General features: G+C 40.7%; 1 long non-coding RNA gene across 1 annotated transcript in view; it reads left to right on the plus strand.

Moving 5' to 3' along the window:
- The window catches only part of LOC110256555, a 173,317-nt gene continuing 146,392 nt past the window's right edge, over positions 406 to 27,330 (plus strand). Inside the window, exon 1 of the long non-coding RNA XR_002338186.1 lies at positions 406 to 832. This is a non-coding gene — a long non-coding RNA (uncharacterized LOC110256555). The remainder of the gene's footprint in view (positions 833 to 27,330) is intronic.

Here is a 27,330-nt window from a genome sequence, read left to right on the forward strand (position 1 = left end):
GAAAGCAGTCAAACAGGACAAAACAATAATAGTTTGGTCATTAAGCAAAGTCAAGGACAGTTAGTGCCTCCTCAAGGGCTATAGATCATCTTCTCAGCCATTTCCTGTGAGCTGTCTTATAGAGACTAAAACCCCACCAGGTGGAAGAAGTTAACTACATGATGCCCAGGCTGTAGCCATGACACAAGCTGCCACAATTCCATGAACTGAGCTCAAAAAAAAACAGGAACAAATTGACCCTAGAAATGAAGATTAATTGTACTTAATTCAGATGACACTGGTCAGATCACTGCATGAGCAATTCAAGATGACAGAGCGGACTGTTCTGTCTCTGCATGCAGCCTCCTCCTTCCACATATACAGCCCTGAAACTGCCTTTTGAAAGCTCTTGCCCACTGGGTGTCAGTCAGGAGGAGTCAGCCTTTATATATGAATCTACCCCTTCTGCAACCCCGGTTGTCAGAGCCCAAAATAAAGCAAACTTTCAACCAACCTTACCTCTTTAACAGCTCCTCTAAGCATTGAGCAGCTGGACCCAATTTCAGCAGGTGTTATGGTGCCAGTGTGGGGCTGCACTCTCGCGAGATCTGGCTCCCTGGGTTTTTCTGAGTAGAACCACAGCTATGACAGCGCCTAGCCGCCTTGGGCCCCCAGCTCGCGGCTACTGGCCCCAAGAGGCAGAGGTTTGGAGGACGTTTCTCACAGCTGCTGAAACCATTTGTTTCGGGGAGCCTCCTAGTTTCCCCCCTGCTCAGCACCGGCCGCCAGCTAATGCTTTCTCTTGGAGGAATAGAAAGAAGCATCTGGACAAGAGGACGAGGTCCCCAACCAAGTAAGTCCACCAGTGTCCACCCGGTAAACTTCCCTTTTGAGCACCAAGTGCTATTTGTCATTTTTCCTCTTGGCCGTGATATCTGTCTGCCACTGAGGACCATTGGTGAGGACCATTGGTGAGCACCAGGTGCTATTTGGGTGTTTTTGCTGATTGGTTCCAACAGTTTGTGTGTCTGCCATTGATGACGCTGTGTATTGGGGAGTGTTTGTTTGGGACTCCGTGTTGGTCATCCTCTCCGAAGATTTGTGACAGTTCTGTCTCTTAGAGTGTGAGTGTGATTAGTATTTTTGTTGCTTTTTATAAAACGGGAAATTCACGTTCAATTCATTAGAAAAATTTTAGCTACACAGGAAAGATGATTTTTAAGACACCGTGTGACCAAACGTGCTTTTCAAACTCCAGAGAAAATTGGTTAGGATGAAACTCTTCTGAAATTCCAAAACTGGTTCTTTTTGCATATGCAGTTGAAGTTAGCTTGATAAAATGCTGTTTTCAGAATTCTGACCCTCAGAAAATAAAAATATGTCTAGGAGAAAGCTTGATGTTAACTCTTACTGTGTCCTTAAAATACAAACACAGCCCACTTTGCCTGAGACTTCAACTTTGGGTTAATTAGTAGAATTTTAAGCCAAGACAAAAAAAAAAAAAAAAAAAAAAGAAAGAAAGAAAGAAAAAGAAAAAGAGGGTCTGGGGTTTATTAAACACACATTTTATACCATATTAAAGAAAAATTGTGCTATGAGAAAAATGTATGTTTTTAGATGTTATAGAATTTGTTCTTACGTTTGCCAGTCAAAAAAAAATGCTATAATAACAGTTCAATTACTTGTTTCTTGGTTTTGTTAAGGGTTTTAGAGTTAAAAATTGTAATGTGTAAAAATTATAAGGGAAGAGTTTCAGTATGTAAAGCAAGTAGGATATATGTTGTGGTGAGAGAAGATATAAAGAATGGAGATATTTTTGTTGAGGGAAAAAAATGATAATTTTGTCCTACAGTTGGCTGTTTCTAGAGGGGAAGAAATTGGACAGATTACTACGGACACAGAAAGTAATAGAGGGTTGGCAGAAAAGGAACTTTGTGTTTTTTTTAATTTTATTGAAGTATAGTTGATTTATTTTTTTATTACTCAATGAATTTATTACATTTGTAGTTGTACAATGATCATCACAATCCAATATTATAGGATTTCCTTCCCACAACCCCAGCGCATCCCCCCACCCCCCAAACTGTCTCCTCTGGAGACCATAAGTTTTTCAATGTCTGTGAGTCAGTATCTGTTCTGCAGAGAAGTTCAGTCTGTCCTTTTTTCAGATTCCACATGTCAGTGAAAGCATTGGATGTTGGTGTCTCATTGTATGGCTGACTTCACTTAGCATGATAATTTCTAGGTCCATCCATGTTGCTAAAAATGCTAGTATTTCGTTCTTTTTAATGGCTGAGTAATATTCCATTGTGTATATGTACCACATCTTCTTGATCCACTCCTCTGTCGAGTGGATCAACATTTAGGTTGTTTCCATGTCTTGGCTATTGAAAAGAGTGCTGCAATGAATATCAGAATACATGTGTCTTTGGGAGTCGTGGTTTTCTCTGGATAGATGCCCAGGAGTGGGATTGCTGGATCAAATGGGAGTTCTATGTTTAGTTTTCTGAGGCATCTCCATACTGTTTTCCACAGTGGTTGCACCAATTTACAATCCCACCAACAGTGTACTAGGGTTCCTTTTTCTCCACACCCTCTCCAGCACTTATTGTTTGTAGACTTTTGGATGTTGGCCATTCTGGCTGGTGTAAGGTGGTACCTCATAGTGGTTTTGATTTGCATTTCTCTAATAATGAGTGATGTTGAACATCTTTTCATGTGTTTCTCGGCCATCTGTATGTCTTCCTTGGAGAACTGTCTGTTTAGATCTTCTGCCCATTTTTTGATGGGGATTTTTGTTTTTGTTTTTTTTTTTTTTTTGGTAAGGAGCTGCAGAAGGTGTTTATAAATTTTGGAGATTAATCCTTTGTCAGCTGATTCACTTGCAAAGATTTTCTCCCATTCTGTGGGTTGTCTTTTCATTTTTTTTATGGTTTCCTTTGCTGTGCAGAAACTTTTAAGATTAATTAGGCCCCATTGAAGTATAGTTGATTTAAATGTTGTGTTAATTTCTGCTGTACAGCAGTGATTCAGTTATACATATACACATATCCATTCTTTTTCAGATTCTTTTCCCATATAGTTTATCACAGAATATTGAATAGAGTTCTCTGTGCTATACAGCAGGTCCCCAATGACCACCCATTCCATGTAAAATAGTGTGCATGTGCCAATCCCAAACTCCCAATCTACCCCTCTCCCTCCCTTTCCCCTTAGGTACCATAAATAATAGAAATAGAAAACCATTTGTTTATTTCTGTGTTTTTCCATTTGTGTCATTTTTTTAGATTCCACATATAAGTGATAACATATGTTTGTCTTTCTCTGTTTGAATTCATTTCGGATGATAATCTCTAGGTCCACCCATATTGCTGCAAATGGCATTATTTCATTCTTTTTATGACCATGTAGTATTCCATTGTACAAATGTACCACATCTTTTTTATCCATTCCTCTGTTGATCAACATTTAGTTTCCTTCCATGTCTTGGCTATTGTAAATAGTCCTGCAATGAAAATTGGGGTTGCATGTATCTTTTCAAGTTAAGAGTTTTGTCCAGATATATGCCCAGGAGTGGGATTGCTGAATCATTTGGTAGTTCTATTTTTAGTTTTTTGAGGAATCTCCATACTGATTGTACCAACTTACATTCCCACAAAAAGCATAGGGGGGTTGCCTTTTCTCCACACCCTCTCCAGCATGTATTATCTGTAGACTCTTTTTTTTTTTTTTTCTTTTTCAGCTGCACCCACAACATATAGAAGTTCCCAGGCTAGGGACCTAATCCTATCCACAGCTGTGACCTGCACCACAGATCCTTAATCCTCTGCACCAGGCTGCAGATCAAAACCAAGCCACTGCAGAGGTAACATGGGATCATTAACCTGCTGTGCCACAGCAGGAACTCCCTGTCTGTAGACTTTTTGATGAGAGCCATTCTCACCATTGTGAGGTGATACTTCATTGCAGTTTTGATTTTCATTTTTCTAATAATTGACAATGTTGAGCATCTTTTCCTGTGCTTTTTGGCCCTCTGTATGTCTTCTTTGGAGAAATGTCTATTTAAATCTGCCATTTTTTAATGAGTTGTATATTTTTTTGAAATAGAGTTGCATGAGCTGTTTGAATATTTTGGAGATTAATCCCTTGTTGGTTGCTTCATTTGCAAATGTTTTCTCCCATTCCGTGGGTTGTCTTTTCCTTTTGTTTATGGCTTCCCTTGCTGTGCGAAGAGTATGAGTTTAATTTGTTCGCATTCTTTTATTTATTTTTTTTTATGGGAGAAATTTAGGTACGAGCAACTATGGCATTTCATTCTTTTTTTTTTTTTTTTGTCTTTTTGCTATTTCTTGGGCCGCTTCTGCGGCATATGGAGGTTCCCAGGCTAGGGGTCAAATCGGAGCTGTAGCCACTGGCCTACGCCAGAGCCACAGCAATGCGGGATCCGAGCCGCGTCTGCAATCTACACCACAGCTCACGGCAACGCCGGATCGTTAACCCACTGAGCAAGGGCAGGGATCGAACCCGCAACCTCATGGTTCCTAGTCGGATTCATTAACCACTGCGCCACGACGGGAACTCCAGCTATGAATTATTTTTTGTTTTTATTTTCATTACTCTAGGATGTGGCTCCAAAAATATATTGCAGTTTATGTCAGAGAGTGTTCTGCCTGTGTTTTCTTGTAAGAGATTTATAGCATCTGACCTTACATTTAGGTCCTTAATCCATACTGAGTTTATTTTTGTGTATGGTGTTAGAGAATGTTATTTCATTATTTTACATGTAGTTATCCAGTTTTCCCATCACCTTTTTGAAGACATTGTCTTTTCTCTATTGTATATTCTTGCCCCCTTTGTCCTAGATTAATTGATCATAGGTACATGGGTTTATTTCTATCCTGGGTTTTCTATCCTGTTCCACTGATCTATATTTCTGTTTCTGTGCCACTAACCATACTGTTTTGATTACCATAGCTATGCAATATAGTCTGAAGTCAGGGAACCAGATTCCTCCAGTTCCATTTTTCTTTCTCAAGATTGCTTCAGCTATTTGGAAACTTTTGTGTTTCCTTATGAATTTTAAAATATTTTTTTCTAGGAAAATATCATTGGTAATTGATAGGGGCTGTGCTGAATCTGTAGATTGCCTTGTATAGAGTAGTCATTTTGACAATATGGATTTTTCCAATCCAAGAACATGGTATATTTTTCCATCTTTTTATGTCATCTTTGATTTCTTTCATCGGCATCTTATAGTTTTCAGAGTGCAGCTCTTTTGCCTCCTTAGGTGCATTTATTCCTAGGTATTTTATTCTTTTTGATGTACTGGTAAATGGGATTATTTCCTTAATTTCTCTTTCTGATCTTTCATGGTTAGTATATAGGAATTCAAGAGATTTCCGTGTATTAACCTTGTATCCTAAACATTACTAAATTCATTGATGAGATCTACTAGTTTTCTGATAGCATCTTTAGGGTTTTTCTGTATATGGTATCATGTCATCTGCAAACAGTGACAGCTTTACTTCTTCATTTCCAATTTAGATTCCTTTTTTTTTTTTCTTCTAAGATTGCTATGGCTAGGACTTCCAAAACTATGTTGAATAGAGGTGGTGAGAGTGGACACCCTAGTTTTATTTTTGATCTTAGAGGAATTACACTGTTAAGTATGTTAGCTATGGGTTTGTCATTTATGGCCTTTATTATATTGAGTTTGCTGCCCACTTTCTGAAGAGTTTTATCAGAAATGGGTGTTGACTTTTGTCAAAAGCTTTTTCTGCATCTATTGAGATGATCATATGGTTTTTATTCTTCAACTCATCAATGTGGTGTATCACATTGATTGACTTGTGGATATTGAAAAATCCTTGCATCCCTGGGATAAATACCATTTGATCCATGGTGTATATGACCCTTTTAAAGTATTGTTGGATTCAGTTTGCTAGTATTTTGTTGAGGATTTTTGTATCTATGTTCCTCATTAATATTGGCCTGTAATTTTCTTTTTTTTGTGGTGTCTTTGATTTTGGTTATCAGAGTGACGGTGGTCTCATAGAATGAGTTTGGGAGTGTTCCTTTCTCTGCAATTTTTCAGAAATGTTTCAGAAAGATAGATCTTAACTCTTCTCTAAATGTTTGATAGAATTCATGTGTGAATCTATCTGGTCCTGGACTTTTGTTCATTGGAAGTTTTTTTTTCTTTTTTTTTCTTTTCATGGCCATACCTGTGGCATATGGAAGTTCCCAGGCTAGGGGTCAAATTGGATCTGCAGCTGTCAGCCTACACCACAGCCACAGCAATACTGGATTTTTAACCCACTGAGCTAGGCCAGGGATTGAAATTGCATCCTCATGGATGCTATGTCAGATTCTTAAACCACTAAGCCACAGTTGGAACTCCTGTTGGAAGTTTTTTAATCACAGTTTCAATTTCTGTCCTTGTTCTTGGTATGTTGATATTTTCTATTTCTTCTTGGTTCAGTCTTGGAAGACTGTACCTCTCTAAAATTTTGTCCATTTCTTCTAGGTTGTCCGTTTTTTTGGCGTATAGTTGTTTGTAGTTTCTTTTCATCCTTTGTATTTCCACAGTGTCAGTTGTAACTTCTTTTTCATTTCCAATTTTGTTGATTGGAGTCCTCTCTCTTTTTTTCTTGATGAGTCTAGCTAAAGGCTTATCCAGTTTGTTTATCTTTTCAAAGAACAAGCTTTAGTTTCATTGGTCATTTCTATGGTTTTCTTTGTCTGTTTTATTTATTCCTGCTCCAATCCTTATGATTTCTTTCCTTTTACTAACTATGGGTTTTGCTTATTCTTCTTCCTATAGTTGCTTCAGGTGTCAGGCTTACATGGGCTTCCTTGTAGGAGAGACTGGTGCCTGCCCACTGGTGGGTGGAGCTGGTCCTGTGCCTCTGGTGGGCAGGGGTATGTGTAGAGGTGGCTGTGAGCTCAGTATACTTTTGGGCAGCCTGTCTGATCATGGGTGAGGCTGTTTTCCCACCCTGTCAGTTGTTTAGTTTGAGGAGTCCCAGCATTGGAGCCTGCAGACTGTTGGCTGGGACCAGGTCTTGTATCTAAAATGGTGACATCTTGGATAGCTCATGTTTATTTTTCTCTGGATCCTTGGCCTCCAGTGTCCTGCCCCCACAGTGAGCCACAGCCAACTCCTGCCTTACCAGGAGACCCTCCTAGACCCATAAATAGGTCTGGCCCAGGCTGTTTTAGAGTCAATACTTTGCCATGAGTTCCAGTGCTTGTGTGTGCCCTCCTAAAAGTGGAGTATGTTTACTCCATTCCTATGGAGATCCTGAACTCATCCGTCAATGTCCTTCAAAGCCAAATGCTTTTGAGGATCCTCCTCCTGATGTCAGACCCTCAGGTTGGGGAGCCTGATATGGGGCTCATAACTCTTACTCCTGTGAGAAAACCTCTGCAATACAATTATTTTCCAATTTGTGGGTCACCCACCCAGCAGGTATGGGATTTGCTTATATCGTGAAAGCACCCAACTTACCATCTTGTTGTGGCTTCTTCTTTGTCTTTGGGTATAGAATATCATTTTTGGTAGGTCCCAGAATTTTTTTCAGTAGTTGTTCAGCAGCTAGTTGTGATTTTGGTGTGTTCATGAGAGGAGGTGAGCTCAAGTCTTTCTACTCTGCCATTGTCTCTCTGTGCTTTCTTCCTTTATGGTAAAAAAAGGAACTTTGGGGAGTTCCCATCATGGCGCAGTAGTTAACGAATCCGACTAGGAACCATGAGGTTGTGGGTTCGATCCCTGCCCTTGCTCAGTGGGTTAAGGATCCTGCGTTGCTGTGAGCTGTGGTGTGGGTCGCAGACGCAGCTCAGATCCCACGTTGCTGTGGCTCTGGCGTAGGCCGGTGGCTACAGCTCCGATTCAACCCCTAGCCTGGCAATCTCCATATGCCTCAGGAGCAGCTCAAAAAAAAAAAAAAAGGAACTTTAAAAAAATAATTTTGTAAGTAGTCAGGAATGAATAAGATTAGACTGAATTTAATTAGGTAAATGAATTTTTCTATTACTAGTAAGCTATTACAAGATTGGAATTTAGTGTTCTCTCTCCATTAAGAGGATAACTTTTTCCTGGAATATTGAGCTACTTTTGATAACAGATTGTAAGTTTCTTTCTCTAGCTAACTTTGAGTATCCTAGAAGGCCCTTAGGCATCTCAGAAGAAATAGTAAAATAACTAGTATTATTTGGTATATTAAATTACAGGAAAAACATTGTCAAATAATAATGGTAAACATTCTTAGGCTAAAATGTGTGAGTAAATATCACTGATATAATTGTTCATTGATATAAAAGTTCTATGAAGTTTGCAAAATTTAAATATATCCTGGTATTATGTTATCAGTCATACTTCTAGTTATAAATTATCTAGTGAAGTTGTCACAGAGTATAACTACTCATGATGTGCATCACTGCTGACTTTATGTTTACTGCCTGAAGCACATGTATAATGTTTGTGTGACAACTGCGTATAATTGGTAAAATGTATAGCCTTTAAAATGTTTCCCCATCAGCATTCCTCTGTGCTTGTTTGTTATATCTGATTAGTTTTCCCCAAATTTGGATGATCAGACAAATATATAAACAAAAAGTAGGCCTAGCACTGAGGGACATGAAAAGACCAGAGCAGACAGCTGAGCCTCTCTGATAACACTGGAGAAAATATATTGATTATCAGTACTTTCTATGGATATATTTGCAATTAAAAGGGGAAAATGATAGAAATTTTCACATATTGAGGTATGGAGAAGTCATTCTGGCTTATATATTATTAAATTTGAACTTCAGGTTAACCAAAACAGTCTGTTTATGACCTATTAAACATACATTGTACATCTGCTTTAACCATTAGGTGAAAAATACATTGAAAGAATAGTACAAAGATGCATTTTGATATCATCCTAATTGTGCATCCCCATTGTAATATGTCTACTAATTTTCAAATGTTTGTCCAAGTTCTATTACAAAGCAATCAACAAGAGAGGTATCGTGTATTTGCATCATAATACAAAATACTGATGCTAAGCTTAGAACTTGAGATTATTTCTGTCTCTGTGTCCATCCCCCAAGTTAGGCAGGAGTATGTCCAGTTTCAGCAGGAAGCAGCCAGAGTGGTCATTGCCCCATTCCATCAGAGTTGGGGGAAAACCAAAACAAAAATGAAAACTCTGCCAAGTTTATGATTAACCTCTCTATCCATAACTTTATTCCCTTTTCTATTCTGTACCTGTCCTTCCTCAAGATTAAGAAACATCAAAGAAAAGGGGGAATTGAAACAGAGCAGGACCCTATGGTCCTCCCCCCTCATGTCCTCCACCTGCCTTTTGTCCATAGAACAATTTTAGCCAAAGAATAAGTTCAATCAGAGAAGTGAGAAAATGAAGAAGCAAAGGAAAACAATCAAACAAGACCACATAATAATAGTTTAGTCATTAAGCAGAGTCAAGGACATTTAGTTCCTCCTCAAGGGCTATAGGTCATCTTCTCAGCCATATCCTGTGAGCTGCCTTTTAGAGACTGACACCCCCACCAAGTGGAAGAAGTTAATTACATAATGAGCAGACTATAGCCATGACATAAGCTGCCATAATTCTGAGAACTGACCTCATGGAAATGTGAACAAACCAACTCTGGAACTGTAGATTAACTGTACTTAACACAATAAAGACGATGCTGATCAGACCACCACATGACCTATTTCAAGAGGACAGTTAGAACTGACTATGCTGTTTGTGCAGGTAGTCCCCTCCCTCCTCCTGCAAAAGCTCTTGCCCACTGATTGATGGTGGAGGGAGTCAGCCTTTGGACAGGAGTCCATCCTCCTCCCCAATTGCCAGCCTCTGAAATAAAGCAAACTTTTCTTTCCACCAACGTTGCCTCTTTATTGGCTTTAGAGAGGCGAACAGCTGGACCTAATTTCAGTAACAATAGAATCTGAGAAAATAGTTTTTTCCACCTGCCTTTCTCATTCTCACTGCCACAGGCAAAAAAAAGGGGGGGGGGGCTTTTTAATTATTTGTTAGTTTTTTTATCAGTTAGCACTATTAAGAAAAATGCTTATGATTTTATATATTGAATAGAATATTTTTTAAAGGAGAAAAGAATGAACATCTGGATTTTACAGTCTGGAACTCATGTGATAGGGTATACACTTTATAGCACTGCCCTGATGGACTCCTCTTTGGAAGCCTCTTTTTAAAATATATATCCTGCATGGTTCTATGTTTTCATCATTAGTCATTTTCCATTATGTACCATAACACTTTTTTCCCCCTCTTTTGCAAATCCTCTACAGTGGATTCAAGAGAATAAGACTATATTCAAGAAATTAATGTTCTGGATGAATTTGTACAACTCCAGATGAACAGGAAAATAATCCTGACAGGTGACAAAAGATTCATAAATCCAAATCCATTTTGGCATCTGTTTTCTCTATTATAAATAAAAAGGGGGAAAGGAAGCACCCAGCAGATGCTGGTTTATAGCAGCTCAATTTGTACCCCACTTTTGCACTGAATGATGCCAGCAGCCTGGTGCTAAGGGCCTGTCTGGATTTGATGTATGACCTTCTTTGCTTGCCAAGGATGCAAGGAGTTTGGGAGATCCCTTTTGATTTAATCATGGATTAAAATGGACTTTTCAAACTTGTGGCAAGAAAGAGCACACAGAAACTTATAGAAAAGATGTTTGTGAGGATGCTGGTCTTCAGCTAAAAATAGAAATAAGGCAGAATGCTGACTAATTAACATAACTAATTATAGGGATTTCTTAACAGACAGACACTCGTGTCAGCTTTTTTCTCGTCATAATGGTCATTGCTGATTTCTAGCCAGAAGAAATACAAAAATTACACATGGAAGGCTGCAAATTGTTGTCCAAAGGGAAAAGCTATGAATGCACCAGAAGATTTCCTGTGCTGGGGTAATGGGCCATACAGTTTCAGGTTGGTTCACCCACACTGTCCCCTGACTCTCTTCAAATCTGGAGACAGATTCCATGGTCACTCTGGTTTCTAATAGAATCAGTGGAGTGAGTTCCATTTTGGGCTTCCAGCTGTACTAAGATACTCCAACTGGTGGAAATCAATCCAGTTGAAGTACCCTTGAGCACAAATCACATGAGACGAGACTGCAATTGAGGAAAATTATAGTCATAACTTTGCTTTAGAAGCTAAGTCGGCTTTCTCTCTGCATGATCCCTGAAATGGTGTGGTTGCTCTCAGCTCTCAGCAATCATGCAGGTGCCAGGACACATTTTTGCTAAAGAGAGTTATTAAAATGTCTTTATCTATCTGGGGTGTGTCATCATTATTAAAAACAAAAACAAAGAGGAAAATAATAAAGCAAAATCATATTCATCGGGTTCCTGGCCTGACATATGGTAGCAATACAGTTAATGCTAACATTTAGTGGGTTGTGGGTTCCTGAAGCATTCTGTCAATCAGTACAAATGCACCACAATGCAGAATAGCTAAGAAGGTTACTTTTCATAAGCAAGTTCCCATAGTCTGTTTCTGTAGTTTACTGTCCTATAATTGTGCATGTCAAACAAGATTTCTGATACGTCCACACTCACAGCATCACAGAATGTGGTGCAAGAAGGAACCAGGGGCTCTACCTCATAAATTTATCTCTACTCACCCACCCCTACTCTGACACACTCCATTCCACAGAATAGAAAAACTGAGGCCCATGAAGGTCAAATAAGTTGCCCAAGGTCATATGATGAGTCAGAGACAATCAGAATGAAAATCAAGGATGAGAACAGTTTCTTCTCTAGAATTCTATCTCTTTGTTCATCAACAGCTTCAAGTTTTTTTTTTTTCTTCCAGAAGTGAGTAGGCTATGAATTATAAATAAATCAATAGTACTCCACACCAAATCCCCCAAAGGTAACTCAGTACAGGACGCCTCCGCTTTTAAGATGCAATTAAAATGCAGTACATTCCTGGAAACAGATGTTACAGGGCTGATCCTCCTCAGGCCGACCCAGGTAAGGCTCTGCCAAACGTGGATAGAAACCATCACACAAACCAAAGACTGTAGAATGAAGGGACCAAGAATGTAAGAAGTAGAGCCTAGGGGTCCATTAGGAAATAGCAAATAAAAAAGACAAATGTGGCCGGTTGAAAAGTAGGCATTGCCTCTGCATGTAAATGGGGCCTATTAATCTTTGAGGAAGGCAGTGGAAATGCTTGGTGCTCCAAGCTCTGCTTCCTATTATTTGAATTCAGCTCACTGAACATTCACTGAAGCATTTGCTGTGTGCCAGGCATGAGATGAGGTATGGGAACACTTATAGGGGTGGACCAAACAGCCAAGCCCCTGCCCTCAACGAGCTTACAGTCTTATAGGAAAGACAGACCGGAAAGATGGTATTTCAGTATCTTTAAGTACTGTGGTCTGGATGTTCTAGAAGCACCAGGAAGAAGTACCTGCAAACTTCTCTTCCACATTCAATTCATGCTACCTCCAGGAACTCACAGCTCAGCTGTCTGGGTGGTAATGACCTACCCCTAACTTCAGGGTGAGTGCCATAAACTTACACTAATCCATGTGTGACATTTCTGCCGCGCCAAGGACTGACTCCAGGTGGGCACATGACCTGAGTTTGTCCACTCAGAGTGAGGCCCAATATTTCTCAGTGGTTGGTGCCCTACTCTGTACGATGTAGAGGATGAATGTGAAGCCACCACATTTTATGACTGTAACTGGGTGCTGAGTGGGAAGCTTCCTGTGTCCTCAGAGTTGTGATCCAGGATAAAACTGAAGAGAAAGAGAATAAGAACTCCGTCCCCTAGCAAAATTCTGAAGAGAGTAGGAAACTTCTTAGGGTTCATTCAAAGGCTACCAAACCAAGGCTTTCCATCCCAAGTTAAATGAGGACCCCTGAGGACACCCCCCCACACACAATGAAGTGGGGCATCAGGTGCCCACCTTAGTCTATGGCTGAATGCCCCCTATACCGTGTACATTCACACACCCATCCTAGGATCTCTGCTGCCAGGGTAAGGGGAGGGAAGAAGTTCCTGGGTGACACTGGTCATCTCCCCCAGGAAATGAGCAGAGTGACCAGAGCCTTCTTGCTTGTGTAGTTCTCAGGTTGAGCAGCTGGTATGGAAAGTAGGGAATTGGTGAGGTGTGTCTAGAAACAAAGTGGGAGTGATGTCTATCCCACCCCACTTCCTCAAAGCCATTGGAGGGCATGAAAGAGGCCATGGAAGTTTGTGACTTCACACCAGTGTCACAAAAATTAGAAAAGGAGACAGAAGCTGAGAGTCTGTGTTATAACTTCCACAAGACTAGCCAGCCAAGGCCACAACCCATCCGGAGAAGATTAGGTACAAACTTCTGGAGGCAATGAAATAAAAGATACAATTGCCCCCTTGGAAGGTTCTTTATAAGGAGGATAGGATAGATAAAATCTGCTGCCGTCAGCATAGATCACCTGGAACCAGAGGAAGGCTGGGAGCCGCTCCCAGTACCAGTGGCAGCCAGTGAATAAGACACTCTGCCACTGTCCCAGCCCCTCCTCCTGGAGGCAAATACAGAGGGCTCAGAAAGGGGAAGGGGAGGGGGGCTGACCATCCCACCCCTCTCTGCTCCATGCACCTCACACCACAGCCTAAGCCCAGCTGGGGGCGAAGGGAGACAAGAAGAGGTCTGAACAGTGGACAGGAGATTAGGGATCGAAACACAAATAAGACTGGGTTGTAAATGCTGAAAGAGACAGTCTTCCTAACCATTGTTGTCTGTAAAGTTATGGAATCTGTTCAGTGTATCGGTCAGAAAGGGGGAATCAAGATTTGAACTAACACCTTAGGAATAGTGATTGACGGAAAGTAAAATGCCCTTGTTCTGCCAAATACTAACTCTCTGAATGGGAGTAATGATCCCTAGCCAGCAGGATTGTTGTAACGGCCTGATACACTGTCTTAGTCCATTGAGACTGGTACAAACTAAATCTTACAGCCTGGGTAGCTTATAAACAATGGAATTTACTTCTCACAGTTCCAGAAACTGGAAGTCTGAGACCATGGTGCCAGCACAACTGGGTGAGGGCCCTCTTCTGAGTCACAGACTTCTCATTGTGTCCTCACTTGAAGGAAGAGCCCAGAGATTTCTCTGGGGTCCCTTTTATAAGGTCACTCATCCCATTCATTAGGGCTCTGCCTTCCAAAAGCCCAATTCCTAACCATCACATTGGACATCAGATTTTCAACACATGAACTGGGGGGTGACACAAACACTCAGACCATAGCATGTGCCTTCAAAAAAAACCACAACACAACAAAACAAACGTAACAGAGTGTGAAGAACAGCATATATGGAGTTTATTGAGCTGGGTGGGAAATAGTTGAAGATAAGTGAGGCAGAGTATATTTTCTAAAAATGCCACAGTAATATTTCCAGTCCCGTACACTCTTCTAGAACCTTGCCACACCCCATTAAGAGGTGGGTCTACTCCCCCACCCTTGCACCTGGGTAGAGCTTTGTCACTATGTAATACAATATAGTGGAAAAGATTGTGTTTTATTTGCAAAGCTGGGTTGGTAAAAGCAGTATGGCTTCTACCTGACTCTCTCTCTCAGGACATTTGCTCTTGGACCCCAGCCACCATGTTGGAAGGAAACCCATGCCACACGAAGAGGCCACATGCAGGTGTTCTGGCCAATTGCACCAGCTATGGGCTCAGCTGCAGTCATCGTCAACTGCCAGACATGAGACCGGGCAGGATTTTAGGCGATTCTAGCCCCTGGCCCTCAAGCTAATGACAAGCTAATGCCAAAAGAAGAAATTATCTACACCCACCAAGCCCTGTTCACATGGCATATTTGTGAGAAAAATAATTATTATCATTGTTATAAGCCTCTACCTTTTGGGATAACTTGTTACATAGCCTTAGTTGAAATAATGAAGTTGGCAAATCAGTAGGAGCTGCTTGGTATAGAGCCTTGTAAGCTGAGGAAGTGTTTGGTTTCAATCCCAAGTGTATTGAAAAGCCTTTGATGTGATATAATTCAGTTAGGTTTTGAGAAGATAGTTTTTTCTGCCTTGAGGAGACTATAGTGGGGAGATTGGGAGGCTATTGTAGTGATTCAGACCAGATATGATGATGGCTTAGAGTTGGGTGTTAGCAGTGGACATGGCAAGAAGCTGACATTTTTTCCATGTTCCCCACTGAGCAGCCAGAGTTATCATTTCCAGAACCAAGAGTGATACCATCATTGTCAAAGAGCTTTTCCATTGATTACAGATAGGCTGCAAGGTGCTCAGCACAAAGGGGGCTGATAAATACAAGTTCTAAAAAGGAAGGGGCTGGGAGGAAGATCCCAGGTAGAGGGTACCATATGAATAAAAGCACAGCAGCCTGAGGTGCTAGAGGAACTGGAAATAAAGTCAGGACAAGCTGTGCTGTTCCCAGTCTGCACCCATCCCTGTGAATGAGCAGAGTCAATGTCAATGACTCACTGGCTCCTAGAATGGGCCTTGTTCCTAAAAGCCAGTGATATAGCTGGGGGCAACTCAGGGATCCTGGCAGGAAAGATGTGCTGTCTCGGCCTTCATGTTTGTAGGATGGGTATATAACATCATTCCTGTAGTAGACAGTAGCAGTGTTTTCTCTTCGGTGGCTGGGAACTTCTACTTGATTTTGTCTTTGCCTCTGTTTGCAGTGAGGATCTGCAGGAGAGACAGGGATGTGGTTGGGAAGGAAAAGGAATCAGCACTCAGTGAAGGAGGAGAAAATCAGTGGAAACCCAAAGAGAGATGGGCAGGGGTCCTTTATAGGATTTTGCATTTGTAAAAACACAAACAAGTCTGGGAATCTGGGGCCATTTCAGAAAATAATTAAATCCTATAAAGAGATGTGAAAAGTCGAGACAGGTTCCACACAGAGATTTAGCCCCCAAATGGATCCGAGGTCCCATTGTCTGAACTTACCCATCTACATCTTTGGTCTGAGTCTTCTTGGGATTATGTTTTAGGGAAAACCAATATGTCCATAAATTCTTCTCAAGTTCTGATTAGAGAGGAGGGGCTAATGTCCAGATTGTCTGAGAGCACAGTCGTGGCTGAATACCTTGTTCTCTCTACACCTAGGTTGCCACAACTAAAGATGAAGCAGCTCCATCTTCCTAGGGGTGTGATGTGTGTTGAATGAGAGAACGTGTTTAGCCCCTGATGGAGTAACTGATACATAGTAAATGCTCCATAAATATTAGCTTGCCATCATTTGAGTGTGATTACTGTTTAATGAATATACTATTACTGTTTTACATTAAGTTTTGGTTATTGGTATAATGTATATGGACCTGTGGAGAGAGGGGAAAGTCATCCCTGGAAAGCAGAGTTATTTGTGGTGACTGGCTGAAGTGGCAGACAGGTAATTCATTAGTGATGGCCCCATATGCTGCATCCCAAAGGAGGGATAGTGCTCCATGGGTACAGGGGTAGAGAAACAAAGAGTATCAGGGAAGTCTCCTTGACAGGGGACTCTTGAGCTGAATTTAAAAGACAACCAGTGTATGAGATTCCTCAGAAAACTAAAAATAGAATTACCATTTGATCCAGCAATCTCACTCCTGGTCATCTATCCAGAGAAAACCATGACTTGAAGAGATACATGTATTTCAATGTTCATTGCAGCACTATATACAATAGCCAAGACATGGAAACAACCTAAATGTCCATCCACAGAGGTGTGGATAAAGAAGATGTTGTACATATACATAATGGAATATTACTCAGCCATTAAAAGGAAATAAATAATGGCATTTGCAGCAATATGGATGGACCTAGAAATTATCATGCTAAGTTAGACAGTGAGACACCAGCATCATATACTATAACTTACATGTGGAATCTAAAAAGACACAATGAACCTCTTTGCAGAACAGATACTGACTCACAAATTTTGATAAATTTATGGTTTCCAAAGGAGACAGGTTGGGGGGGCAGATCATGAGCTTGGGGTTTGGGATGATCATTGTACAACTATAAATATAATAAAATTCATTGAGTTAAAATAAAAATAAAATTTCAAAGAAAAAAATGACAATCAGTTTGGTCATGGCTCCAAGATGAGCCCACATCATATTTACATCCTCATGTGTCCTATAATGTTGCACCAGAGTTGGCTTATATGATAGATAATACAGCTTTAGCCTTGGGCTTCCATCCTGGGCTCTCACCCAGGCACTCTCTCATCCTCTTGGACCACTCGCTCTGGGGAAGACAGACACCATGTCATGAGGATAGTCAAACAGCCCCGTGGAAAGGCCCAGGTGCAAGGGTTTCGGGCCTCAGGTCAACAGCCAGCAAGGAACTGAGCCCTCACAGTAACTATGTGAGTGATATTGGAAGTCATCCTCCAGGTCCCATTGAGCCTTGACACTACTTAGCGAACAACTTGACTTCAACCTCAGAGAGACCCTGAGCTGGAGCTTCTCAGCTAGGCTGCTTCCAGAGTCCATGAGATAATACATGCTTATAATTTTACACCACTGAATTGTGGGGTAATTTGTTACATGGTAATAGATAACTGATACAAATTGGAATAAGCTGGATGAAGAAATGGGTGCAGATATTCTAGGCAGGATGAGCAGCATGTGCAATGAGCCCTAGATCGAGCCTTCTGGTGAGTGAGAGCAGGAGACAAAGCTGAAGGCTGAGCCAGAGCCAGGTCAGGGTGGCCTGGGAAGCCCAACTATTATGTATGAACTGACCCTGAAAGCCAAAGAGAGCCTCTAAGGGATTTTACCCTGGGAAGTATTATCTGCACATTGTTACTTCTTTTCACAGGAGACATTGGGGCAGCACTGACAAGAGCAAATGGGCAACGTTTTCCCTTTCTCCAGCCCCTCTTTCCACAAAGCTCCTCTTTGCTGTGTTAAACTCTGTTGGTCTGTGTTTAAGTTTGTTAAGGGAAGCAATCATATGAGTAAATTTTTGTAAATTCACTCAATATAATTCAACTTCTAAGAAAGATGTGGGACCACCTGTTCAGGCAAAAACTGTCCAACTGTTAAAAGGAAATCTGTAAATGGTCAAAAGTTACAAACTTCCAATTATAAGATAAGTAAGTAATTGGGATGTCATGTACAACATGGTTAATATAATTAACACTGCATATGTTGTGTATGAAAGTTGTTACAGAATAAACCCTGAGTTAGCACAGCGAAGAATTCTTTTTTCCTTTTTCTTTTACTATAAGTCTGTATGAGGTGATGGAACCTATTGTGATAATCATTTCATGATGTATGTAAGTCAAATCACTGTATTGTACACCTTAAATTTATATAGTGCTGTATGTCAATTATATCTCAATAAAACTGAAAGGGAAAAATAAGGAAACATGTATAAACATTAAGCAGTGTTACACTGACTTTGACATACCATATTGGATATTTTTGGCTGAAGCTGAAGCTGCTCCCAGTTTGGGGCAGCAAGTCGAAGAAAAACTTTTAAACCTACTATGAAAACAAACATCAATTTCTAACATCTTTTTAAAACACAGAGGAAGAAATGAATTACTTAATTTTGTTGCCTAGACATTTAAATCTTCTATGTATCAAAGTTTAAGTTAAAATACAGAAGAAAAAAAAAAGTCTGCTGCAAATTGAAAGCATAAAGGTAAAATAGCACCATGACTAGGGGTTCTGGTCTTGGTATCACCTGGTCTTGTGTTCAAATCCTGGCTCACTCTACAGGTGTATGAACTTGGAAAAGTCCACTTAAAAACTACCTGAGCCCCAATTTTTTTCTTCTACAGCATGGACGAAATAATTCCCACTGCAAAAAGTTATGAGAATCAAGAACATCATGTGCAGTTGTATAGGTTATTCATTGCACAAGGGTGCTCAACTGAGGGAACAAGTAGGAGCTAAAATCCGAAGTCATGAACCCTGAGGCATGACTGTAGTTTCCTGTCTGAGGTAGTGGACACATGTTCTCATTTGTATTAAGGAGCCATATGCAATAGTGGTAACCAGATCATAACTACATAAAATGCATAAACACTATATTAAATAATAATTGCATTAAATTATATAAAATAATACATGAAAAGCCAATTACATTGCAAGAATGTACTAAATGGAGCTATTACCTTTAAGGATAAAAAGAAGAAAAATAGTCCTTCAGAATAATGAGTAATGGTATATACAGACAATTGGCAAGAAGAGTAAAGTCTCTAATAAACTATAGGAAAAATACCTAACCTCATAAGCAATCAGAGAAAACGAAATTAAAACTAGAGACTCTCTTGCAATAAAAGTGGCAAACTTTTCTAAAAACTAATACTCAGTGAAAGCAGAGTTGTGAGATGAGCTATATTCAAATCCTATGGATAACAGAGGGAGTTGTTATCCCCTTTCTGGAGAAATTTGACAATATACATAAAGGATTTGAAGACTATTGGCACTTCCCTGGTGGCTCAGTGAGTTAAGGATCTTTAGTGTTGGCACTTCTGTGGTTCAGGTTGCTGCTGTGGTACAGGTTCGACCCCTGACCCAGGAACTTCCACATGTCATGAATGCTGAAAAAAAAAAAAGAAGAAGAAGAAGAAGAAGGAATTTGAAAACTACCTATACCCTTTATGCCTTGACTATTTCCCGTTAGAGGAGCAAAATGAGGAAATGTTGCTCTGATCCTTCATCATTTCCCTTTTTGATTAGTTTGCCCCTCACTTTAAATTTTAGGGTACTGTGTTTCCGCTTGTTGTGGAAAGAACATGGGTAGTATCTTGAGTCAGCTTCCCAGACAGTAGAGTCTGAGACAGAGACAGGTTCATGTGAGTGACAGAGAAGATGCCCTAGGAGACATAGAGAGAAGGAAGCAAGGTGTGTTAGGGGAAGAAGCTGAGCAAAGACATTGTCTCAACTGGAACCTGCTTCACCCTGATCCTATGGGGAGCTCTGAAGCATGAAGTGTATCATAGAACTGGCCCCATACTTCTGTACTGCACGTCAGCCTGTCACGTGATGCTAGATGGTGGGTGGTAGCCAAACCTCTAGTGGAAATCACTTCTGTTCCTCCAAGAGCAATTCTGGGAGCACAGGGAGCTGTGAGCCATCCACTTCCAACCCTGACAACTAGCCTGGGAAAGGGGGTCTGAGCAGAGCAGCAGCAGCAGCAGCCACTGCCTGTGGGGACAGATTGCACATTCTGCCTCACATCTCTCGCCAGGAGAGATGGCAAGAAATTCCACAGCCTGGTAATGATCAAATTCCTTCCATTACCTGTAGAACTCTGCCTGCCACATCCCTGTGTTGTCATTGAGTAATGAGGTATCTTGCTTATTAAACTGTATCTCATGGGGAAAAAGTTGTGGCAATTTGTTTCAGTGAAATGCAAGTGATGGACTGTGTCCACAGCCTGGAACCTGATATTTTAAAAATACATTCCATATATGCTGCAAACCTTCTATGCAGTAAATAAAATGTCTATTGAAGAACAAGTAATGGGAAAGGCCAGTGATGCTACTTTAAGGTTTGGGAAGGTGACAACTTTTAAATAAGTTGGCCAGCTTACAAAGATTTAAAAAAAAAAAAAAAAAGAAGAAGAAGAAGATACGGAGCAAGGCTTTCTGCATTAATCCCTGGATTATGAGCAAAAAGCTCTGACTTCCTGGGAAAATCCAGAAGCCACCCAGGAAGGTCCTCTAAGAAGGAACCCAGACAGCCAACCCTCCCGCCTCCTGCCTCCTGCCCCTGCCTAGAGGGAGGGCAGCATGAAGTCCTGAGGAAGGGGGAGGTCCAGGGGGGGCGAGGGGCTGCCCAAACCCACAGCAGCTTGCTGGCAACTGGCAAGGCACCCAGGTGATGCTTGGTATTCACCGTTCTGTGCACAGCCAGGGATGATTTCCTTCCCAAACAATGAGGAGGAATAAACAATTTGTGTGAGCCCTGCTTAGGCTTGTCCGGCTTCTTCCTTGTCATCCCCAGAGCTGATCCACTGAAAAGTATGCAGTCTACACTCCTGGCAAAGGTGCTTGAATAAGACTCCAAATATCTTACACTCAGAGAAGTTCAGCTTGAGCGTTTCTTCTTTCTCTGCCCACCCCATCACCACCCTCCCTCTCCTGCTCCTGTAGCTAAGCTGCCTACTCAGTAAAACCCAAATTTCTGTAAAAGAGAATACTTTATCTCAGAGAGTCTCACACTGACCCCATCAGAAGCACATAAGCAGTGAGGTCTGAGATGTACAGTAAAATTCAGTGAGAAGCATTGACCACCTGTGACGTTCCAGGCCTGGGTTAGGCTCAAGGGTCACACAGATAACTTAGACACGGACCTGGAAGGCTGCCCATGTAGTGAAGAGTAAGATGTAGAAAGAGCCATTGCAGCCCTTTGAATCTCAGGTGTGCTAGAATTATAATTTTTTCTGCTATAACTCAAGGTTATTTCTGGCTTTCATCCTGCCCCAGTGGCAGAAACTAGGGCTGCCCTGGGCTTGTTGCCCACTGTTGTCCCTGAAGTTGTGACTCCTTGCCAGAGGTTAACACACAGTCGAGGAGGGTAAACATCTAACCATGGTAGCTGCACAACATCCACCTGCCTGTCTGATCCTTGGTCTCTGGTCTGTTGTGGGAGGGAGAGGTGGCAGAGGGGGTGAGGCCATTTTTGAAAGCTAATCTGACACAGAATAGAGGACAGAATTGGGGGAGAAGGACAAAGACTGGATGCAGGAAAACGAGTTCGAGCGTTAAGAGCCCAGGGGGAGTTCCCTCTTGGCTCAGTGGATTAAGGATCTGGTGTTGTAACTGCTATGACTCTGGTTCAGCTGTGGTGCAGGTTCTATCCCTAACCAGGGAACTTCCACATGCCATGGGTGTGGCCAAAAGCCCAGGGAAGCAGTGATGCCTTTAGGCAGTTGGGTGGTGATAGGGATGGGGGAAGGGAATGGAGAGGAGTTTGTAAGGCAGGGTTGATGGGATTTGTGTTGATGAGATGTGAGGGAAAGGAGAGGGTGGCACCGAGGACGAGGACGACTCCTAGGTTTTGGCCTTGGGCAACTTTGTGGCTGGTGGGGCCATCTCCCCAGGTGGCCACACAGGAAGGGGGCATCTGGCCGGGCTGAGTACAGGGGACTGATATATTCTGCTCTCAGCCTGTTGACTGTGATCTTCTAAGGAGAGGACTAGGGCAGAGGTCTGAGTGTGCAATAGGGACTCGAGCATCATCAGGACCCAGGCGATGGATCCTACCGTGTACACAGATGGCCACCCAGGCAAAACTTGGAGCCTAAGAAGAAAAGAGACCAGAGGTCAGAGGTCCGCAAATAGCAACATGCAAAGGGTGGAGAGAAGAAGTGGAAATGATGAGGGGATAGAAGCTGGTAGCACAGAGGCTGCTGGATGCATCAAAGGGACAAAGTTGCCAGAATGATGTTTGTAGAAGAACCAGCTGCTGCCGTGGGCCTGTGGAGTGAAAATAGAAGAAAAGCCCTTGGATTAGTCGCTAACCCCTGCCCTGTTGGGGTCGGCCACCATCACACATTATAGGGAACCAATGCCAAGCAGCTCATAAATATTTCTATTTTCCTTAGGTTTACCATTTTGAAGGTGTTAATAAGCAGAAGGAAAAGGAGAAGCCAATGGTCTCTTTAGATCATCATGTGCTTGTCACCTTCAGAAGCTAGTTGTCCCCACACAGGGTGTGTGATCTGTACATGACATTTATCACCACGCCTAGTGGACACCAGGAACAAGCAGAAGGCTCCCTGATAGCATGTGGGTCACTAAAGCTGTGACTGAAAACCACAATTACTTAAGAATTGTGCACATTCCTTGGTCTGTGGGTAAAGAAGGGCATCCCCAAGTAAGACTACCCTGTTGAAAAATATTCATTTCCATGACCTCAAGAGAAGCTTACTCCCTCAACCCTGGAAGACATTGCTATGGGATTTTTCTCTTTCTCTCTCTCTTCCTTCCTTCCTTTCTTTCTTGTCTTTAATTTAGGGCCGCACCCATGGCATATGGAAGTTCCCAGGATGGGGCTGAATCAAGCTGTAGCTGCCAGCCTACACCACAGCCAGGGCAACACCATAGCTCACAGCCAGGCCAGGGATGGAACCTGCGTCCTCGTGAATACTAGTCAGATTCATTACCGCTGAGGCACAGTGGGAACTCCCTGCTATGGGATTTTAAATCGCCATCATTGGCCAAGCTTTTAAAAAGTTACTGAAGACCCTGGTATACAATGGGAACAGATAACCAGCACTACTAACTTAAAAAGAATGAAATAACTATAAGTGGAATATAACCTTAAAAATTGTGAATTGTTACCATATACCTGTAACTTATATAATATTGTACATCAACTACAATTTTTTAAAAATAAGAATAAAATTCCAGAGTTCCCACTGTGGTGCAACGGGATCAGCAGTGTTTCTGCAGTACCAGGACACACGTTCAATCCCTGACCTGGCATGGTGTGTTATAGGATCTGGCATAAATCACAGTTATGGCTGTGATCTGATCCCTAGCCTGGGAACTCCATATACCTCGGGGCAGCCAAAAATGGGGAAAAAAAAAAGGGGAATAAAATCCTGACTTTCTACCATGGCTCACAAGACTGCATTTCTAGCCCCCCACCCCCTGCCATCTTTCTTACCCTCTAAGCCCATCACACTGACCATCTTGCAGTTCTCCAAACACCAGACCGTCACTCACCTCCAGCCCTTTGCACATGTTTTCTCTCCTTTCTAGAATGTTCTCATGGGATTCAGTTCAAATACTCCTTCCCCGGAGGCTGAGGAGCTGAGAAGAAATGTAAGGAAGGGAATAGAAAGCAACTAGTTTGGAGAAGCACCTGAGAGAGTTTAATCTTATTTGTTTGAGTTAGAGTGAACACACATTGAAAGGGTCTGTCTACAGGCTTGGCAGAGACACCAGAGCCTAGCTTTATGGGATGCCTGAGAGCACAAGTGTGGAAGAGATGACTTCCCCAAGCCCTCGCTGAACAATCTAAAATTATAGCATGCCTAAGACTGCCATTTATAAGATGGCAGAATAAAGACATGTCTGACCCCTTTTCCCTTGGAAACCATCCAAGACAACAGGGAGAAAGAGACAGAACACAAACTTCATTTCTGACAGAAGTAGGGAGCATCTGTATAGCTGAACCACAACTTATGAGGAAGAGTTGCCAAATGAAGAGAAAATTAAACAGAGTTCTGAAAGATGCTGAAAGCACAAAATAACTGGTGAAGCCTGGGGTACAAAATTAACAGTCCTTTCTTTGGACCAGGGATAGGGTGTATGAGCTGGCAGGGAAGCTCCCTGGATTTTGAAAGATGGCAGAAGTAATAAGAACAAGACTCTAAAGTGGAAATTATATGGATAACATTCTCTGATTATGATGAAATGACCTAGAGATGAGCAACAAAGTGTTTTAAAATACCACATGTCAGAACCTATGGGTGATAAAGAGCTCTCAGAAAAATTCATAATCTTAAACAATTATAAATAAGAAAGGGTGAGAGAAATGAATTACATGTACATTCAACAGGAGTTAAAAATAACAACAAAAAGCCTAAGTAAAGGAAATCATTAATAAATGAAAATGGAAATCAGTAAATTATGTAATAGAAAAATAGCACAGCTACATAGAGAAACATATAGGTAAGAGAAAGAGACAGACATACATTTTCGGGGGGAAGAGGGGAAAAAACCTCCAGCAAAACTGAAAAGCACAAATTAAATTAAGGAATATGGGTATGAGGCATAAAAAAATTAAAATGGCAAAATATGCAAATGTGTAGTATAGACTAAAAGAATCATAAGAGACTATTTTTATCAATTCAATTCATATATTTTAGAAACTTGAATATGAAATAATTTGAAAACTTGAATGGAGTCTTGTCCAAGGAAGTATAAGTTACTAAAACTGAACCCTGAAGTGAGAGACAATTTAAACAGACCAATTACTGTAGGCAGGTGGGGACTAGAAAAAAAATTGTCCAGTAGCTACCCATCAAAGAAACACCAAGTCCAGATGGTTTTACAGGAAAAACCTAGCAAAACTTTAAGGGATAGCAAAGCCAATGTTATTTAAATTGTTGCAGAATTTAGAAAAAGAAATAAAGATTCCAAATTCTTTTTATGAAATCACAACATTGGTACCTAAATCCAACAAAGAACAAAAAAAAAGAAAATCACAGACCAATCTCACTTATGACTGTTTACAGAAATAGGTAACATAAAATGTTAGCAAATAGAATCCAGCAGTCGGCTAGAGAACTAATATAACATGATTAATCAGAGTTTATTCCAAGAAGGAAAAGACAGCTCTCTATATAAAACATATAAACAATCATATCAGTCAAATTGAAAAATTATAAGATATCCACATAGATGCTGAAAAATGATCAGATGACATTCACATCCATTCTTGATTTTAGTTCAAATGACCAATCATCGTGATTTGCCTAGGAATGAGGAGTATTCCAGGATGCTGTAGTTTTGGTGCTAAAACAAAGAAAAACTCAGGTAAAAGGGACAAGTTGGTTATGCTAATTTCCACAGAAACAGATGAATACCGCCTTAACAATAGAGATAGAAAAAAGCATGACTGCTGACAGATGTACATCTCAACCCAAAAGGTGGCATCAGAGAAACACTACAAACATTATCAATAAAGGTGAGAACAGGAGGTCAGTGACATATACTGACACCACATTATTTAACATTGTTACAGAGGTACTAGCCAAAGCAATTATCTAAGACAACAAAATTAAAAATAAAAAAATTAGGAATTAAAGTTATCATTATCTGCATAATATGATTGTATACCTAGAAAGCCTAAGAGAATCAATCAAATAATTATTTCAATAGTGGTGGTTGAGTGTCTAATAATAATATACAAAATTGACAGTGTTCCTTTATAAAAATGGCAAGCTGTTAGAAAATATCATAGAGGAAAATATATCCTTTACAAGAGAAACAAAAATATGAAATATCAAGAGATTCCCTTGTGGTACAGTGGGTTAAGGATCTGGCATTGGCACTGTAGCATCATGGGTTTGATTCCTGGCCTGGGAACTTGCAATGCCATGGGCGCAGCAAAAAAAAAAAAAAAAAAAAAAAAATATATATATATATATGTGTATATATATATATATATATAAATATGGACAGAATTGATTCAAGTTAACAAGAACTAGGCAAACTGTATCGATAGAAACTTAAACTGAGATAAGTATGAAAAAAAAGTTGAAATGAATGTCTCTTGAGCTGGAGACAAGGGATTTACACAGCAAAACAGCAGAATTTCAGAAAAATAATTGTTATTCACCTCTTTCCAAAGCAACCTGGCACAGCACCTATTTCCCTTCCTTCTTGCCTTTCCCCCATCTCTTTCTTGCTCTTCCCCTCTCCACTCCCCCTACTCCTGCTGGTTCCTTCATCTTTCAGGCTACCCCTCCCAGTCTCATTCTTTTCCACTTAAAGACTCTGACCTGCTTTCAAATTCCATTCCCTCCTGATAACAACAGAAGGCACAGAACCAAGCTCCTTAGTAGGGAACAGGAGAGGGAGAAGGAAGAGAGAAAAACAGGAGAATTGCAAATATCCTCCCCCACACCTCTCCCCTTAACTACAGCAAAATGCATTTTGCTGAGACAATTTAATAAATAATGTGTATTAATTAGCTCTGCAAATAGTAAGCACTATACTGGTGATAAGAGTAGCCATAAGTTACTAACAGTCAACAGAAAATAACAGTCATGAGTGAAGAACTTACCATTTATTAAGCACTACAATAAAACTGTAATGTGGTGAGACAGGTAAAATGATTCCCATTTTACAGATAAGCACTGGAGCCTTAGAAGTTAAATAACTTACTAGGAGTAAATCACAGAGTATAGAAGTCTATAGTCTACAGAATGTGCTCTTTAAACTTAAGAACTAATAGAGAAGGAACAAGGAATTGCTTTTTCATAGAAAAATTAATTCTGAATTGGTTTTATTTTGTTTTTAGTAGTCCTTTAACTTAATTCTTTTAAGTCGTCTTTTAAACTGAAAATAGCGTCATCATATTCAAGACATATTTCCGGAGGGGAAATTACATTAGGATTTCTATGCCCTTGTCACCATTAACTGTTATTTGCATTCAAAGAGGAAAACATATCATTTAAATTCTAGAGGCTGACTGTATAATTTCTCTTTCTATGGGCACAGGAATGTTTTCTTATTGTTCAGTTCTATTCTCCCTGCATTTCACAAATCAGTGGTACACAAAATTATTAGCATTTAAATAAATGATTTTCAGCTTCATCTCATGCCGTCTTTGGGCTACAGTGCAATGATCAGTGGGTCAAATAA

Source organism: Sus scrofa, chromosome 13 (genome assembly GCF_000003025.6).
Source record: "Sus scrofa isolate TJ Tabasco breed Duroc chromosome 13, Sscrofa11.1, whole genome shotgun sequence".
Taxonomy (NCBI): Eukaryota; Metazoa; Chordata; class Mammalia; order Artiodactyla; family Suidae; genus Sus; species Sus scrofa.